We start from the raw sequence: 6,048 nt of genomic DNA on the forward strand, positions 1-6,048 counted from the left end.
CATAATAAGACTATATCCCCATTAATATATTTGTAATTATTCATTTAAAAAAGAATACCTCTGAGTCAACAAAATAGAGGAAATCATCCTCATTGTGATAAAACAAAGCAACAGGGCGAATTATTTTGGAAGATTCAAACTCTCCATCTTCAAATCCAGGTGAAGATCCAATCTGAAAAATATATATGTTTATATTATTATCATAAGCTTTTAGCTGCTCAAAATTGAAATGCTCTGTGAATTACAAATGGAAATCCTTACATACACAATCTAAGATTTTTCCATTGTCATCAAACGCAATTATACGGTGGTGATTTGTGTCAGATTGAAACAACCTGTCACAAGAATTTCAAAAACCACATCCTTGTCATGCAAGAGTAGAGGACCTTCCATACCTTTAAATATTATGTAGCCCATTTTATCAAACATCTAAAAACAACAAAAAAGGATATAATCATATAAATAATACAACAAAAAGCAATTCTTACTGTTTTATATGTGAGATCTATGTTCATAAATTAATTGTGTTCTTTAATGTAGCAGCAGCAACACATGAAACCAGCACCGTTTCTTGTTGTTATATGCTATCTCCCATTGTCAGACATGAGAAGTTCCTCAATGTTGTCTCCAAGCTGCATCAAAAAAAATTCAAAGATTATTTCTGAAATAGGAATATGGGAGTAGAAAGAAAGAAACATTGATAAATACGTAAGAGATAATACTACCCTGAGTTATGAACACCATGTCAGATGTCAAAGAAAGTCCTTCAATCTTTAACTGAGAAATATATTCCTGGATTAGGACATTGATCTTTGCACTGGGCTCCTCCAAACTTTCCTTGATGGGAATAGGAACACGGTCCAAAAGCTTTGCAGGTTCCATCTTTGCATCTTGTCTTACTGTTACATATATGAACTCCTCACTTAGTGAAAATAATCTGCAAAGCACAATACCTCAAATAAGTACAAAATTATAAGATATACATTTTGGAACAATTTTTTTTGTAACTTACGCTTCTATATATTTCTACTTTTATGTCGTGTGATTACTTTCACTTGAAGATCTCTGAACTAAAGAATTGTGTTGTGCATCAATAGAGCAGACATCTGGTCATTTGGAATCACAGCACTTGAACTCATTCATGGGCATGCACCATTCTCTAAGTATCCACAAATGAAGGTAATTCTTTTGTTTAAATGACCCTTGTACCCTTATACCCCTAATCCCTCATGTCTCGTTTTATTTTTTTGAAGGTTTTGCTCATGACTCTACAAAACGCACCACCAGATCTTGACTATGAAAATACCCACTTTTCTATCATGCTTCACCAGATTGTTTTTACCTAGTATTGTAGCTGCAGAATGGACCTGAAAGAAACAGTAAATAGCAGTATTTTTAGACAGTATTGTTGCAGAATAAATATTTATGTGATGTAAAAAAAACATACCATATCAACTCTCCCAACAAAAGCATTACATTGATTTTTGGGATATAAAGATGATACCTGAAAATAAATATTTCTCTTCCTATTTGTTCCTTTCAATCTCTGCCTCTCCTATATCTCTTTCCACTGATTTTAACTCGCTCTTCATCCTCTCTGCATCTCTCATATTCATAGCATGTTCTTCCACTTTCTTCTTCAACTCTTCATTCTCCTCACATGTTATCTGTATCAGTATCCAAAATGATTATCAAAATCACCCCATGTAAAACTATGAATCTGTGAAATGGAAATATACTGACACAGACCTGAAACTAGCCAAAATAAACATGGTAACTATATCCAAAATGATAAAGGGTTCTCTAAAACCAAAGCAAAGACAAAAACTAGCCAAAATAAACACACAAACCGGTCAAATGAATTCATGCCACTGTCAGTTTAATAGGAGTCGGAATTGCAAGCATCGTGACGTCATCGATTGGTGGTGCTCATGGATGGTCTGGTGGTCGGACGGAGAGAATAGAGATGAAGGAGGGTAGGAAGCGAGATCTAGGGTTCGAGTGTGAGAGAGAACCGTTATTGCATCGCCGATGATTAGATTTCATTAAATGCACTCCAAACTCAAACTGAAATCGGATCCTTCGAAGGCACCAGTGGGAGGTACATGTTTTCCCTAGATACTGAACTCCCACCGTATTTCTTCCCGGCCTTCATGCTCTTCCATGGGTCGACTTTCTTCCCTTTGCCACTCGGATTATGTAGACGTAACTGCGAGATTCGGTCCTCGATAATTTCAGTCTCGAGTGATTCGGAGGTGGGACCACCGGTAGAGGAAGAATCATCCAGCGTTTCTTTCGTTTTGAAGGAGAAGGTTAGGGGCAGCGGTGCGTGGGATCTGAGTGGCGACATAAGGATTGGCGTTCCGATCTTGAACCGGTATCTTGAGATGGCGGAAGTGTGTGCTTAGGTTTCTAGATACACTCCAAACTCTTAAAGCTTATCGAGTTCGATGTGGGTGGTGACAGCTTAGGGCTTAGAGAGAGAGAGGGAGAGAGAGAGAGAGAGAGAGAGAGAGAGAGAGAGAGAGAGAGTACAGAGGTAAAGGAAGACGAGTCGATTCAAAAGGATTATTAGGGTTCTATTGTAGGATTCTAGTGTGGATTGAGTTTTTAAGGCTCAATGGTGGTGGCAGTGGCGATGGCTTAGGGTTTACAGAGAGAAGGAAGGAGTGAATGAAAAGGGAGATACTGAAGAGAGAGGGTAGAAGCGGGGTTCTTCAGAATTTTAGAATTTCAGAAGATTTTGTTTTCCCACTTTAAAAACACGCGTTTAGGCAAAAAAATATATATAAAGCGACACATTTAGAGGACGCACACTTTATGAAAGGCACCCTCCGCATTTCTTTTTTTTTTCTTTTCTTACACTAATTTTAGGGCACGCAGAAATGCGTGTCCACTATCCTTCAAATTTTGCAAAATTGACATTATTTTTTAGGGCACACACCAATGTGCGTCCTCTATCAGCGAGTGTCATTATTTGCGCGTCATTAAAGGGCTGTTTTCTAGTAGTGGGCACACTAACATGGGACTTACAGTGCATGGAAAAGGGTAGCTTGATGTTAGTCATAGATCAATGCAGCATGTGTGGCTAACCGGCACATTGATTAGGTGGTTGTAACATTGGGTGTACCAAGCTAATTTGCATGGTTATTCACACCTTGTTTGTGATCCTCAGAATCCCAGTCACAAACTTGAAGGGCACAATCAAGATTTAAACATGTCATTGAAAGGTTCAATGAATCTCAAAGTATCAAGGAATTTCAATCCATTTAAAAGCTAATAACTAGTTTTGTTTTTCATGATGGAAATTGGTAAATATTTATTTACCTACCTTCAAATATTTTGCAATTTGGATTACTGCATCCGTCTTCCGAATTGTAAAAATATTGTGTTGGGTCCTAGCCTTAGTATTTCATGTTGGGTGTTATATTAAGGACTAAAATCAACTAAACTTGAATTTCTCCCATTATAGATGTCTAGTTCAGACAACTATGGTCTTTCCGAATCTTTAGGAAAAACCATTCTTTATAAAGATGATTTTCCACAAGGCGCTCAAGGTGAAAGATTAATCCCTTCTTCTTGTTGTAGTGGAACTTCACTTCCTTTACCTCCTCCAACAATTCTCCTTAACCCACAAGTTCTAAGTCACTCAAAGCCCTATTGTTAGGAAGGAAAGTTTGTGTGTGCTCACACCTTGGAGATGAAGATACATATTGACAAGTTGGGAGAGTTGGGTGTCGAAGTCTCAAGGAAGTTGGTTGTTGATTGGTTCTTCAATCACTTACTAAGTCATATAGCAGGTTCATTAAGGACTAATATATGGGAGATCACAACATCACCCTTATTGATCTAACATATTTGCTTGTTGCTACTGAATCAGCAATGATTTAGTGCACCGGTAAAGCAAATTTGAATGGAAGATCTAGTCCCTACACTTCCATGCACATGGACAATTGGAACATTGGAAATCGAGAAAAGATTTCTCTTCCCAATGGAAAGGGATCAGTCATAGTCAAGTCATTTTACCAAATGGTAAAGAGAAAGGCTAAAATCTGAGAAAGTATTGTGTACCATTCCCAAAGAGTCCATTGCCAAGAAAACGGGCACTGGTTGCGAAGCTGCCATAATTACCTGAAGGATCGCTAGGATGGTAAAGTCAAAAAATTTTACTCTACTTTAGGTAAGTCCACTATCTAACTCTATTAAGTTCCTATTTGGAGATTCTTAAAACATGATGTAATGCAATTAAATTTTGATGTTTTATAGAATCATAGGAAGCTTAAAAGAAGAGTAGGTTGAGTCTGATCGCGAAGAAATGGATTTCGATCGCATGGTTCGATGATTCGATTCTTAAGTTGCTGCTTGAGAGTTATGATAGATCGCTTAGAAATATTTAGAAACATAGCTTTCACTTGCAATTTCATTGTAAGCAAAAATTTTCTGGGTTTTATAAATAAATAAAATTTTGATTTTGTTTTATTTTATATCTCCTAACAATGGCATTTGTGAAAAATGATGTTTATGTATATTCTAGCAATGTTCAATATGGATTTGATTCTTTCGTTTGTGGTAGTGTCATAATTTACCAAATAAGGAAAGATTCTCATCACCCAAGTTTCAATTGGATAGAAACTTCGAATCATTCAACTTGTATTGTGTGATGAATGAGAATTTTAATTTTTGGGAAATTAAGACTAATTCCTTGTTCACATGTATATGTGAGTCAAGTGAAGGACTAGGGGATCAGGTACACTGGGTGTACGCTGGTCAGGTCCACCTCAAAGAACGATTAGACTATTCATCATGATTTACTAAAGTTTTGTAAATATGATTATGCTTACAAGTCTAAGTATAATTCTGATCATTGGAAAAGTTTCAATGTATGGCAGAACGAATAAGAAGAATCAAATTAGGCAAAAAGATAAAAGTTTATCCAATCTGAAAAGATGGGAGAGTACTTTAGTATCGTGTTTTATGATCATCTTAATGATTATGGAAAACCATATCACAATTGATCCTCTAAGGATATCTTAGTGCATTTGTATGGCTAAGAAGAGGAATCATGAATTGCTGAAATGGTTAAATCAAAAGGTGAAACATAGTTTGTTCCAAGAATAAGTCTTAGAGTCATACTCCAAGATTGTAACTTGAGTGACATAATCTTAAGAAATGTTTATAACACTTGTCAAATGTAGAGTAAAATGTTTCTTACTCTTGTACACTAGAAATTGGTAAGTTGTGATGTCTTGGTATGGACAAAGACCAACTAAGACCAATCGTGTGAAGTGCTTATCTTGATAAGAATCCGCACTAACTCTTGAATATTTGTTTGTCAAGAATGTTTCTTGACAAAGTGAATCTTATATGTCAAGATGTCAGTGGGAGCCTTAAGGACCTTGAAAGTTTTAAGAACTAATCAAGAGTAAACCTATTGTTAAACACTAGCACATGACCTGAGGTTTGTAACCTATCGTTTTGACATATTCTTATTTATGTGCCCATTCCAGTAAAAGTTGATTATACATGTGAGTTCTATGAGTTCTCAATCATTTTTATAACAACTTGAAAGGAATGGTAGGCCCTTGTGCTGCCAAGTGGCAAGAAATTAAGATTGAACAGGTTCAGTCCATATGGGTTTGGATTTGTCACTAACCATGTCTTGTGATTTGTGGTTATGACAAATTCACATGGATAGGAACACATACACCATAAAATCTAAGTGTCATAAGGTTTATCTCCGACTCATGAAAATGATTGTGAGGAAACTCTTTCAGTAAGTAGATATTAAGGAGATAGCAATTATGTTATTTGCATCCTCAAATTTGATTATGATTACGGCATCCCTCTTCATAGTTCGAATTGTGAGAAATAGCAAAGGTCTAAACATTTGGGACTTATTGATGTGAGTTTTAAAATTGTTTAGACACACATGTGAGCTATCTAAGGAAAGGTGTATGAGTTTTAGAAGGCTAGATAAAGTCTTATTGAAGCAGCTCGTATGAGAAATCTGAACTTTGGTAATGAAAGTCAGTAAGTATTGATTTCTAG

Source organism: Lactuca sativa, chromosome 2 (assembly GCF_002870075.4).
Source record: "Lactuca sativa cultivar Salinas chromosome 2, Lsat_Salinas_v11, whole genome shotgun sequence".
In the NCBI taxonomy this organism is placed as follows: Eukaryota; Viridiplantae; Streptophyta; class Magnoliopsida; order Asterales; family Asteraceae; genus Lactuca; species Lactuca sativa.